Source organism: Podarcis melisellensis, assembly GCF_964234715.1.
Source record: "Podarcis melisellensis genome assembly, chromosome: Z".
Lineage (NCBI taxonomy): Eukaryota > Metazoa > Chordata > Lepidosauria > Squamata > Lacertidae > Podarcis > Podarcis melisellensis.
This window is the reverse complement of record NC_138547.1, coordinates 38,510,936-38,524,838: the sequence shown is the minus strand read 5'-3', so window position 1 is coordinate 38,524,838 and position 13,903 is coordinate 38,510,936. Positions and strand designations below refer to the sequence as shown.

General features: G+C 43.2%; 1 protein-coding gene across 1 annotated transcript in view; it reads left to right on the top strand.

The window, feature by feature from the left end:
* LOC309362159 (glutamate receptor 3) overlaps positions 1–13,903 on the top strand; it is a 206,118-nt gene that overhangs the window by 55,871 nt on the left and 136,344 nt on the right. The window lies entirely within an intron of this gene.

The window sequence follows — 13,903 nt, the reverse complement described above, 5'->3', positions numbered from 1 at the left end:
AAAGTTAAAGAGCCCTAAGAAGGGTGAATAAGTGCCTTGAACTTATGTGTCAGCAATTAACACCTGGGCAATAGCCTAAGCTGGCAGACAGGATGCTTGGCTATAGTGGGAAAGACTGTCACATTCTGTTTAAGCTCTTTCTGTATTGGCACCAAGTCATTCAACGTGGAATTCAATGTAGGACTAAGGAGATAGTTCCCACAGAGAAAGCATTTTCTTCCTCTGATCTGGGAAATCCCCAAACACTCCAGAGCAAATCTGGGGGATGTGTGGGAAGAACCCCACTGTACCAATGAGAGTCCTTTCACTGGTTTCTGCTAGCGGAATAAGGTAGTTTAACCTGGTCCATAAATTAGTGCACACACACATAAATGAAAATATGGCTCCTTTTTTCTGGCAATGATTTGGGACCACCTACATATCAGAGTAGATAATTCTGGTCTAGATGGGCAGATACTCTCTTCTAAGACAGCTTCTCATATGTGAAGAGCAAGCTGTGAAGAACTACATGCAAAAACCCATGCTTCAGTATAGCATCTGATTTGCATGGAGAAGGTCTTAGGTTCAATTCCCAGTATCTCCAGGTAGGACTGGGAAAGTCCTCTGTCTGAAGTTCTGGAGAACCACCACCAGTCAGTGACATAGCTGTCAACGTTTCCCTTTTTTTAAGGGAAATTCCCTCATTCCAAATAGGATTCCTCACAAGAAAAGGGAAAAGTTGACAGCTATGGTCAGTGCACATAATACTGAGATAGATGGGTCAAAACTCAGACTTAGTATAAGATAGCTACCTATGTTCCTATTCAAATGAGAGTAACAGTCAGCTGAGAACAAATAAAGATGCAATAATATTATCCATACTATCTTTACATATTCTCATCTAAACAGGTAGAGAATCAGACCTTAAAGGCCTAAACTTGACTCTACAAGCTAAGGGGGCGGGAGGGATTTAAATCAGCAATTATTGTTTTCTTACTTCATTGCTAAGTAGACCACACGGTAAAACACCATGGTGGGAAATCTATTAATTTGATATACAGAGCAGCCATGTTGAGAGTCATGTTTAAATGCAATAACAAAATGAATGGTTTTTTTCATGGTTCTTGGGGGGCTGCTAAGTTGGTATTTATCCTAAACAATGATGGGGAGTTTGTGCAGCTTTCATAATCATACCTCTTTCACAAATAAAAGGCAAAACTTCCTAGACTTATAGCCAAATAATTTATTACCATCATGCAATGGAACACCATCCATGGAGGCAAGGAGATGTCATACATTGAAAAAATAAAGATCTAAAGCAGGTATTTCACCACCACTTTTAACAAGTCTTGTGTTTAGTTTTGGTCAGTTTTAGTAATATGCATACATTTATTTATTTTTCATTATAAAATAAACATCACAATAAACATCACAGCAAATAAATAAAATAAAAATACAACAAATAAAAACAGATAAAACAGTTCTCAAATGAACTCAACCTTATAGAGGAGCCTATAAGCCGCAGAAAGTGTGGTCCTGGTTTGCTAGTCATGAATTCCCCCAAAGGATCCTGGGAACTGTAGTTTGTTAAGAGTGCTGAGAGTTCAGAAAAGACTCCTATTCCGCACTCAGAGGTGCAGTTTCCATAGTGGTTTAGCAATCAACCCCTCTACCCAAGGAATGCTGGGAATTTAGCTCTGTAAGGGAAATAGGGGTCTCCTAACAAATAGCAGGTGGGACGAGGGTGGCGCTGTGGGTTAAACCACAGCGCCTTGAACTTGCCGATCGGAAGGTTGGTGGTTCAAATCCCCACGATGGGGTGAGCTCCAGTTGCTCGGTCCCTGCTCCTGCCAACCTAGCAGTTCCAAAGCATGTCAAGTGCAAGTAAATAAATAGGTAGCGCTCTGGTGGGAAGGTAAACGGCGTTTCCGTGCGCTGCTCTGGTTTGCCAGAAGTGGCTTTGTCATGCTGGCCACATGACCCGGAAGCTGTACACTGGCTCCCTTGGCCAATAAAGCGAGATGAGTGCCACAACCACAGAGTCGGCCACGACTGGACCTAATGGTCAGGGGTCCCTTTACCTTAACAAATAGCAGAACTCTTAACAAACTCAAGTTCCTAGGATTCTTTGGGAGCGGTATAATGTTACTGCCTTAACTGTGTAGTGCAGATAGGACCTTCATCTGGTGGTTCACAGACTCTGGAGGCCTCGCCTACTTCATCCTTCTAAGACCTCCCAAGCACATTTTGAGCATGAGACAAGCATTGTGTGTTATGAGATAGGAGATAGGTGCAGAGCTCTTCAGCTTAGCACAGAAAAACGGGGATGGGCTATGAACAAAAGATAAAATTTAGAAACAATGTCTAAAATTCTCCAAAGCTTCTTGTGCACTGATCAATATCACCAAGATTAATAAGGAAAACAAACAGAATTGTTTAGAGCATAAAGAGAGGCAGCACTGAATGCAAGATCTGCATGGAAGGCAATTCCAGTGCGCGGCCATTTGAGAGTTGCAGACATGCCATGTGTAGGCACTTGTTTTAATACATCCTATTTAAATATTAACCAGATCATAAATATGCATGCTTGAGCTACTCTCACAGAACAGGATAAAGCATGTTTAATTTTCATGGTATGTGTAGATATGTAAATAATTTAAGGGAAAGATACTTTGTTCACTGAATTTTTGGAATGCATCTGTGGACCAATTCTAGCAACAAACATGCATGCAGATGAAATGACGGTTCCCCTCACCCTCCTCTACTTGGTTCAACCCCTGACCTCAACCTCCACCATCAGCACTATTTAGGGATATTTGTTATGCCCCTATAGTATATATATATAAAACCCCTTTTCTCTCCATTTCTCTCCTTGATTTATTTTATCACCAACTCTCAAGTGTGTGTGTGTGTGTGTGTGTGTGTAAAATATCCTCATTCTGACTTTCTTGTGGACAATGTAATTCTCATATATATATATATATATATATATATATATATATATATATATATATTTACTATGTCAAATATACAGTGGTACCTCTGGTTGCGAACAGGATCCGTTCCGGAGCCCCGTTCACAACCTGAAAAGAACGCAACCCGCATCTGCGCACGGGCGGGTTGCAATTCGCCGCGTCTGCGCATGCGACGATGTCATTTTGCGTGTCTGCACATGCTCGAGCGGCGAAACCCAGAAGTAATCCTTTCCGGTACTTCCAGGTCACTGTGGGATGCAACCTGAAAACGCACAACCTGAAGCAAATGTAACATGAGGTATGACTGTATATAAATGAGAAATAAAACACAAAACCATGCAATAAATAAATTAAAAAGAAATGTTAAAGACAAACATCAATTAACCATTGTTGAAGGATATGTTCTTAAGTGGCCTGGTGAAACAGAAAAGTTTTCGGCAGGAATTTAAAAGTTGGCCCCAAAGGCACCTGCTGAATCTCTATTGGCAGAGTATTCCATGGGATGGGGCCAATGAAACTGAAGATTTGGTTTCTTGTTTGGTTTCTGAGCACAGTAACTTGGGTAATGACTGACAATGCTCCTGTGGGTTAAACCACAGAGCCTAGGACTTGCCGATCAGAAAGTCGGAAGTACGAATTCCCGCGACGGGGTGAACTCCCATTGCTCAGTCCCTGCTCCTGCCAACCTAGCAGTTCAAAAGCACATCAAAGTGCAAGTAGATAAATAGGTACCGCTCCAGTGGGAAGGTAAACGACGTTTCCGTGCACTGCTCTGGTTCGCCAGAAGCGGCTTAGTCATGCTGGCCACATGACCTGGAAGCTGTACGCCGGCTCCCTCGGCCAATAAAGCCAGATGAGTGCCGCAACCCCAGAGTCGGTCACGACTGGACCTAAGGATCAGGGGTCCCTTTACCTTTATATATATATATATATATATATATATATATATATATATATATATGGTCTAATAGATATAAACGGCAGAACTTACCTTTCACATGATCTGACTCCTCTCCCACAATACCCGTTTTTGTTTTCTTCCATGTTGCCATCTGCAAAAGACATGTTTATGTCCATTCGTGTTTCAGTTTATGTGCATGTTTATGTTTTTGTTTTCTTACATTATCTGTACATAGTCAGTACTTAGTTGAAAACATCAGCAAACAAAAAAAACACACACACAAACATAAAACACAAAATCATCAAAATTGGAAAAATAACAGGTTCACACGGGGGATAGCACCCAAATAAGGCTCTTGCCTCCAGCAGTGATTGGTCAGTGCAATATAGGAAGCTGAGCAAAATGAAGGCCATCTCCCCTTGTTTTTCTTCCATTAGTGAATGTTCCACTGATTATGCCAGAACATGGGGTTCCTGTTTATTGGCTACTGCACTATGGTTAATGGCCATTGCTAGACCTACCATTGATTGGGTTGTCACAGGGATGGTCACACATTGGGTGAGTGAGTCAAACTACAAATGCACAAAACATTGTGGAGTTGATGGGGCTGAGAACATGCCTTTTCTGTAAGACACAGGTATTCAGGCAAAGCTGCAGGCTGCATGTAATTGGGTGCACAGGAGAATCGGTAGGTTTGTGCAACAAAGGGGTGGATGCCCCACATTAAAGGGGAACCTGAAATTTATGAGAATACTAGAAGAGGGGTAAGGAACACTTTTCAGCCCAAGGGTCTTTCTGAGCTGCTTTCTGAGGGCCATATGTCAGTGGGGGGTGGGGGCAGGTATGAAAATGGGAAACACAACAAATGCAAAATTCACCATTGTCACAGAACTCTCCATTTGGCTCACTCAGTCATCTTCCCCCAACCATGCCTACCTGCCCATAGGTAATGTCAGGTAGACAGAACTGGAAATTGCATCTGGAAAATCAGGTTTGAACTCTCCACATATCAGCGGATGGGCAGAGAAGTTCATTCCTGTTTGGTTAGGGTTCACAAGTTTCTTCCCCACAGGGAACCTGCTGGTACACCTGAATCCTGCAGAAACCAGGATCAAACTCCCTGTATGTCAGCTGATATGTGGGGAGTTCAATCCTGCTTGGTCACTATTTTCCCCTATCTCCACAGGTCAATTTTAACAAGTGGGCAGGACCACTCACCTCGTGTCATTATAATTTCAGATGATTGGCTGGTGGTCCCACCTACCTGTCCATTTTGGCCCACATGTTGGGGAGATAAATGTCTGTCCCACTGGGCCAAAAATGTTTCCACACCTGACTATACAGAAGTATGCACACCCCTCTCTCCCTCTCTCTCCAGACAAACAAAAGGCACCCGCTGAGTTCAAGGGCAAATTCTAAGCAGGCAAAAACACTCATGCAAAGCCAGTGAGGGAGATGATCTGGAAAAAGTTCCAAGGAGTAGATAGAGCAGCTGGGGGGGGGCTCATTTGTCCCCTAGGCCCCCTACCACTTCAGAAGACTCCCTCCCCCAAGTTTGAAAAATTCTGTCTGAGAACGCCACTGAACTCCACTCCTCTTCTCATTTGTTGCTGAGGCCTCAGGGAAGACATATTTCAAGGCCTCTGTGCGACTGCCATTCATAACTGCTGTAAAATAGGCCGAGGTCCCCATGAAACTGTTCTCAAGTTCCTCCTATTCTTCCCCCATTAAAAAAATAACAGTGCGGAGATGAATTCTTAGGGCTGCTGTGTATAAACATTTCCGCAGCTTCTCCTTTTCATATATCAAGGTGAAGGAAGAGCAGATAAAACTGCAGGTGCTTCATTTAGTATTGCCAAGTATAATACTTGCTACAGTAAAGATGGAACAGACAGGGGCTGATTAATTCTGCCATTCTTTCTATTATTTAGATGCCTAGAGCAATATATTGCATCTGAAATGCACATCTGACATTAATCATGGTGGAAGCCCCAGTTGACTTCCGTAGAGCTACTCATCTGCTTAAATTTTAAGAGAAGGATTGATCCCCTTTACCACGCTCTTCAATGAAATATTTGGTGTTGCAGCATTAGACAAATTACTTGTGAGGTCTAATCCAACTTGCCAGTAGTATGCTGGCCATTTCCTGACTCCTGCTCTCAAAACCCCAGGCACTCAAATTATAGAAGTGGGGCCCTGCAACAAAATGTTGCAGACCTTTAGTCCATCAAGCTCAGAACTGTCTACACTGCCTGGCAGTGTGTCTCTTGGGTTTCAGACAGGGGACATTCCTGACCCAACCTGGATACTCCAGGAATTGAACTTGGGACCTTCTGCATGCTAGGCAGATGCTGTACCACTGGGCTATATAGCCTTCCTGGCTTCTGTTGAGAGTTCAAATCACTCCATTCTCTTATCAGCACCTAAACCTTCACTCAGCATTCTGTGCTCACTGTGGCTGCTCAGTCCTCATTTTGGTTCCCCCTCCCTGTCTCTGTGTGTGCACAAATGTAAATTCTTGGATTTCATTTATTTTTTTGGGCAACTCCCATTTATTTACTGAATTTCTATTCTACCCCTTCCTCCAAATTCTGCAAAGCAATGCAAACATTGTGGTCTTCTTCTTTTTTAAGCATTTTAAAGCATCAAATAAATGTGTTAATTGTACAGGCAGCATAAGACGCTGGCAAGGAGATTTATAAAACATGAAAGGAGACTGGTTTATTTGGTCTCCTCAGAAGACAGTAGTAGCTACTGTTACACATTTAGGGCTCACATTAGTGTTTACAGCCCCTAACAACTTACTTCCCCCTATATCTGAGATTATCTCCATCCTTAACAACTGGCTTGGGTGTTAAGATGTATAGACTCGTGGTACTTCCTCCATCCTCTGTGGGGTATGGTGGCCCAGGAGAGGGCATTCTCTGGGGCAGCCCCTATATTGTGGAACTCCCTCCCCTCAGAGGTGTGTTTAGCATCTTCCACTATACAGGTTTTTGCTCTATGCTGCAGATACACTTATTTACCTTGGCCCTTGGCAATTAAGGTATTTTGCTTCGCAAGTCCAACCCGATTTGCTGAATGTATATTGTTTTGTCCCACATGGAATGGTTTTATGTGTTTTCTAATTGTTATGATTTTAGCTGTTTTTATAACTGCATTTTCTGTGAGAGGGGTGAGTGAGAAAACTTATAAATAAATAGTAAGCCCAACCAAATTACATACTAATTATAATTAGCTGTATATACACAATTTATTTATTTATTTATTTATTTATTGCACATTGGCTGTTAAAGCTTTTTTAAAAAAGAAGCAACAATGCCATATTTTTTTCAGTGCAGAAAACACACATTCCTTTCCTAAGGACATTTAACCACAGCTTCTCAGTGTGAACCAGGAAATTGTTCATCTAGGCAATGAGAAGGGTTCTCCTCATGTTTTCTACAACTGTGTGTCTTCCTTCATTTTCCTTTTCCAGTTACTGCATTCCTTTCCGCCCTCCCCAGTATTTTGCTTTTCAGTCAGTCTACAGATGGCAGCTGAGTATTTATTGGGTTGTTTGGCGGTTTTCCCCATCTCTCCTTTCTGAAGACTTCTGCAAACCTTGGGGGTTATTCTGAGTCTGCTAATATCTCACTCTTGCCCATGGGGAAAGCCATTTTTGCTTCGTTTGTACAAGCATAAAAAGACTTGATTCAGAAACAGAGTCAAGGATGACAGCTGATAGCCAGTTTGTATATAGAAGCAAACAGCTACAGGCCCCTTCCTACAGAATGACGAGGGATACAGTCACTTCATGCAAACTCTACCTCTTTGGCACTAAAATGTGTGTCTTCACTCAACGAGGCTGATAATTCCTTGTACTGAGCCAAAGCATGTAGTTGTAGTTGTTATTGTTGTTGTTGTTGTTGTTATGTTTACTCCTCAAAATTCACACAATGGAATCAACTGTTTTCTCTTACCTGCTTAATTATCCATGTCATGTTTTCTGGGAAAGCATTAATTCCCTTAGTGGAGCATAATGATGACTCAGATGTTTTATAGGGTGGGGGAAGGAACACAAACATGACAAACTTTGTGCATCTGGAGGATGAAATGATCTCGTTTTGAATTAATTTTAAAGCAATTTGTAAAGTGTTTCCCTCTTACAAAGATGGATTTTGTTTGGCATTCCAATGAGACGTTTAAAAGCGTAGTCATCCCTCCTCCCTCATATATCCTTCCTTCTAGTGAGTCACAGCTTAATTTCCTAGCAAATGTGGTAAACAGACGATATTGTATTCTTGGGGTAATTCTTGTAAAGTGAATATGGATTGGTTCAATACCATCCAGGGAATCAGATAAATCTGTGAATAACAGTTGATGGGGTAGTGGGGTGGGGGATGGGAGAGCTGAAGCCCTCATACCATGGAATGGACTCCAACTCTCCTTCATTGGAGATTTTTAAACAGATGTTGGAAAGCCGTCCCAGTCAGAGATTCTTTCAATGCAATTCCTGCATTGTAGGGGTAGTACTAGATGACCCTTGGAGTCCATTCGATTATTTATTTATTTATTTATTTATTCATTCATTCATACATACATACATACATACCCCACCCATCTGGCTGGGTTTCCCCGGCCACTCTGGGCGGCTCCCAACAGAATATTAAATGCACAATAAAACATCAAACATTAAAAACTTCCCTAAAGAGGGCTGCCTTCTAAATGTCAGATAGTTGTTTATTTCTTTGACATCTGGTGGGAGGGTGTTCCACAGGGTGGGCGCCACTACCCAGAAGGCCCTCTGCCTGGTTCCCTGTAGCCTCACTTCCCACAGTGAGGGAACTGCCAGAAGGCCCTCAGCGCTGGATCTCAGTGTCCGGGTTGAAAGATGGGGGTGGAGACGCTCCTTACTGGGCTGAGGCCATTTAGGGCTTTAAAGGTCAGCACCAACACTTTGAATTGTGCTCAGAATCTCAACAATTCCAACTCAACACGTCTATGATTCTGTGCCCTGCTTGTGAACTTTCTTGAGACATTTGGTTTGCCTGTGTGAAAACTGGGCTAGATGGGCCATTGGCCTAAAACAGAAAGGCTCTTCTGGATTGTACTAGCAGGCAATCCATTATTTATATGAATGAAATGTACTACTCTGTTCCAGCTTGACCTGAACAGGAGCACTCCACTTATTTTTTTGCTAGTACCACAAAATAGGATCTTAGCTTGAGGATTTTGTTACTAAAAGTCAGCATGTTCCCAGGAATCAGCTCCTAGTCAAGGCTTGGTGTCGTTAACAATGTTTACATGCTGTTGATGCTGACAGCAATACACAGTTAGACAGAGAAAGATTGTGGAAAGAGCTGGATTTGGATTGTATTATCAATTAATTAATTATATTATTAAATCTGCGGACAGATTTAATAATATAGTTAATTACATTATTGTTATATGATTGCGCATCATTAATTTAAACGGGGCACACCATCAATAATATGTTGTTTGTGTAGTGGGGAAAAATAATAGCGAATTGCAGACTGTGGAAGAAAATGATGGGAGCAAATATTGATTGTATTTGCCTTCCTGATTACCATTCCTACTTGCAGATGGACACACAAACTGACCCAGTTCCTAGCACCATTCTTCATTTCCATGGAATTCTTTGACATACCCAGGAAGATCTCAAGCTAGCCTTTCTCATGGACAGAAAGAAATGGAGGAGGAAGCCATTTTGATGAGCATTTTCTCAGGGAATTATTATTTTTTTCTGAGCCACTTCCACTCAGCTCTAGTCTGAATTTTCCAAATGTGCTACAAGAAATCAGCCCTGGGTCCCCCAAAAGCACTGATTGGCTAATGGAAACTTGTAGCAAACATCTCTGTCTGCCTCAGAGCATAGTGCAGCCCAGGAGCCAGACTTGTAACTAATGAAAACATAAACCCCAGCTCTGTTTCCTTAGCCCCATAGGGAGCATATTTTATTAGAATCATAAATTTGAGTTTAGCTACTGGGGCTGCCGCTATGGCAAGGCATGGCACTCGGATAAAAGGGAGATCCTCCTGGGAAGGTTAAAGGAGTCCCAAGCACCAGTTGTTAAGGATTCTGCAGGAGTCTTGCAACTGTATGTCACAAAAGCTTTAACATGTCTTTTGCCTTTGAGATAGTTCTGTCAATGCCACACGCGGCACCTGATGGTATCGCTAGTCTAGTATACGTGCGCCTATCTACATGAACGTTGCTGAGACTGGAGATGTGTTTGCTGAGAGTATTTAATTCAGTGGGTTTATAGAGATGCTCTGCCTTTCAGTTGCCATGTTGGTCTTATTTACCGTATTTTTTGCCCTATAGGACGCACTTTTTCCCCTCCAAAAATGAAGGGGAAATGTGTGTGCGTCCTATGGGGCGAATACAGGCTTCAGGAAGCTCTGCGCAACCCTCGGGAGGCCCAGCGTGAAGCCGCGCCGGGCTCCGGAGGGTTGTGCAGAGCTGCCTGCGCTCCCAGGCTCTGCGCAGCTCTCCGCAAGCCTGGGGAGACCAGCGCGGCTCCCTAGGCTTGCGGATAGCAGGCTGTTCTGGGGGCTGGGGTCGGGGGAAGCTTGGGCTTCCCCCGCACCAGCCCCGTGCCTGGGGGGGGGGGGAATAATTTTTTTTCTTTATTTCCCCCCCAAAAAAGTAGGTGCGTCCTATAGGGCGGTGCTGGGGCGAAAAATACGGTACTTTCTTCCTCTCTCTGCTGCCGAGATGGCAATTGGCAACAGGCCTCTTTGAGTCTTTTTACTGTCTAATGAAGGGATTAGACCTGGGTCACCCCTGGATTGAGTCTGCCCCCCCAAAAAACCCCACTTTTTAGCCCAGGGCATTTCCTTCTGAGCAATCTTCTGGGGGCTACGTGACTGTGGTGGGTGGGGCCAAAGTGAGGTAGGTGGTACATGTCATCATCTGAGGCCCTTCTTTGTGTAGCTACTCCATGAGAGATCTGGAAGGTGGCAATGCAAGAACAAGCCCTCTCTGCAGTAGCAGGCAAAATCATTCTGCTTCTCCCAGGCCTTTGGCTAATCAAACAATCTATGAGCTTTTAAGTTATGAGGGGGCAGGGTTTTTGTTCTTGGTATGTTATGTATTTTTGTGTTTTTAATTGTAAACAGCCCTGTGACTCTTGGATTAAGGGCAGTACAGTGGTACCTCGGGTTAAGTACTTAATTTGTTCCGGAGGTCCGTACTTAACCTGAAACTGTTCTTAACCTGAAGCACCACTTTAGCTAATGGGGCCTCCTGCTGCTGCCACGCCACTGGAGCAAGATTTCTGTTCTCATCCTGAAGCAAAGTTCGTAACCTGAAGCACTATTTCTGGGTTAGCAGAGTCTGTTACCTGAAGCGTATGTAACCTGAAGCGTATGTAACCCGAGGTACCACTGTATAGAAATACAATTAATAAAATAGTAGTAGTAGTAGTAAAATACCTCCCATCCTTCTTCCTCTGTCCCAGCCTCCTCTCCTGCTTAAGTCCTCTCTTCATCCTAATCAGCAGCAGACGTTTTAGATTTCCAGACCTGACAAGGAGGAAGGCAGCCAGGCAGGGGCCCCAAGGCTGGCAGGTAGATGTGTCCATTAAACTAGGGGGCTGCTGCAGTCTGTTCAAGCCATCTCTCTGTGGCTTGCAAGAGCTGCCTATCTAGCTCCTCTGGTCACACAGCAGTTAGCAGCGCCATCTGTTGGCAGCCATACAAACTATGGCATGACAACAGCCTTACACAAATATAGATATAGAAATATCACGCACTTGTGTCCAAAATGAAATTGCTCAAAATGACTACTGAGATATGAACAGACAGACACACATTAAATTTCATCATTAAAACAATTATCAAAAACAGCCACAATAAAAGTCAGATGGTGTTTTTTACTTGTCCAATGTCTATAGGATACCTTCATTTTGAAAAGATACAGTCACAAAATATCAGCAAAGAGGATGGAGTAGGAGAGAAATCCATATAACAACCATAAAATGAAACTTGCACAAAACAACATAATAATAATATGGGGGTAGACGATAATACAGTTTCATCTTTGATCTTCCAAAACTCTCACAAAATGAATTGCCACTTCTTCTTTCAATATCCACTCACTTGTTATACGTTCTGGGTAGTTATCTACATTCCAGCCATTTATGCTAAGCATGAATCCCTGAGATGCGGACACATCCACGCATTCCCCTAATGTAATGCGGGCAATTTCTTTTGTAATGCCATTATTTTTAAATAGCAATGCATGAAACTCAGACTGTCACTGTGTACATTACAGCTGCCTTGAGGCAGCTATTGCTTATGTATCATTCGGCTTCTCCCTCTTCCTTTCCTTTTCTCCCTTGCCTCTCAAAATCTCTCCTTTTCTCAGAAATAATATCAAGCATCATTCCCTCCCCTGCCCGCCCACCCCCACTCCCATTCCTACTCTGCATCCCTTCAGGGTAGCCATTTGAATGCCTGTGACACATGAGGAGGAAATAGGTTAAGAAACTGAAGAAAATGGTACATAGATCAGAAACTCTTTTTATGCGGGGGGTGGGGGGCTCTGTATAAAAACTGTTCTTCCTTCAAGACAGGCTGTCATTATTGTATGTTGAGTAGGGAGGCTGAGATTGGCAATAGGCTTTTAATTTCTTTAATAAGAGCTTCACCTAAATGTAGGTGGATGTTTGTGGGTGCAGGCAAACGTGCAAGGCTGATTGATAATGTGTATTGCTTAGCTATTTTCTGTCAGGTGATATGAAGGTGAAGATGTTGCCTTGTTGCAGGAAGGAGGAGGTGGTCAGAACACTGGTTGACAGGAGAGTCAGTACAACTAACTACTACACCACACAGGGTGCAGTCAACTAATGCTCCAAGATCTGGTGACAGCCACTAACCTAGACAAAGTTAGAGGAAGGGCCACAGTGGAGCAACTGCTCTGCACAAAAGAAGTCCCAGGTTTGATCCAGAACCTATCCAGGCAGGGCTTGAAGAGACCTTTGCCTCAAATCCTGTTGCAGGTCAGTGTAGATAATACTGAAACAGGGTTGGTCTTAGGCAATATGGTGCCCTGTGCAAGAACAAAATCCCCTCTCTTCCCACCCCACCCCCACCCCACATGATGGCAGAGCAAACCCAGCTACCCTACCAGGTTGTGACTAAAAATCTGCTAGATCCCTTGCAAGCACTAGTTTCTTAATACAGTTTGATATTTTGGGCTCATCTCTGATAGATGAATCCTATATTGAGCAGTTCTCCTGATTTGTCTGTGTGGAGGTTATGACACTATAGTTGAGGGACTGTTCCACACAGAAGTGCCACACACACACACTATAGTTTTCTATTGCTTTCCTTACAGCAAAAGGATCCCGCCCTCACCTTGACAGAGCGAATTCATTGTACAAGAGTGTTTACTTTGTGTGTCTTCGATGAAGGTGCTTTCACACACACACCACCCTACTTCCTGGCAGGCAAGGGCCATTATCCTAGTTCAAGGATACTGTGCAATAGGACCAGGCAGAAGTGCCAAAGGAAAGGATGGCCTGGAAGGGTTCTCCATCCCTGAGCTAGATAATCTGATTTGCTTTAAGGCAGCTTGCAACTTTCCTGACTGGCAAGGCCAATTCTGGCTGAGTTTCACCGTGTTTAAATATTTACTTTCCCCAATAATTGTTAACATCCTTTAATTTCTTCGTGTTCTGCGCACATTTATTCCAAACTTTGGCGCAGAATGTCTTTACAGCAGTTGGCACATGCTGGAGAACAGTTCCCCAAAGGATACTTTGTGCCATCTCTCCCCCGTCTCTCCAAAGAAAAGAAAATGAAATATTTTTTCCGTTACTTACATAGAGCCGTCAGTGTGCTACAAGAGGGCTGCAAGAGATCTCCAACTCCAAGGAGCTAACATTTGTTAGCAGAAACAACAAAAGAAGGGGGGATAAGGAGACAGGGAAGCATCTCTGTGTAGAGAATATCCTCTCACAGAGGAAATCTGCAGATGGAATGCACAAAGGCTGAGGGAGGTGGCAGAACTTAGAACCTTGTAGACCACAAGGTTCTA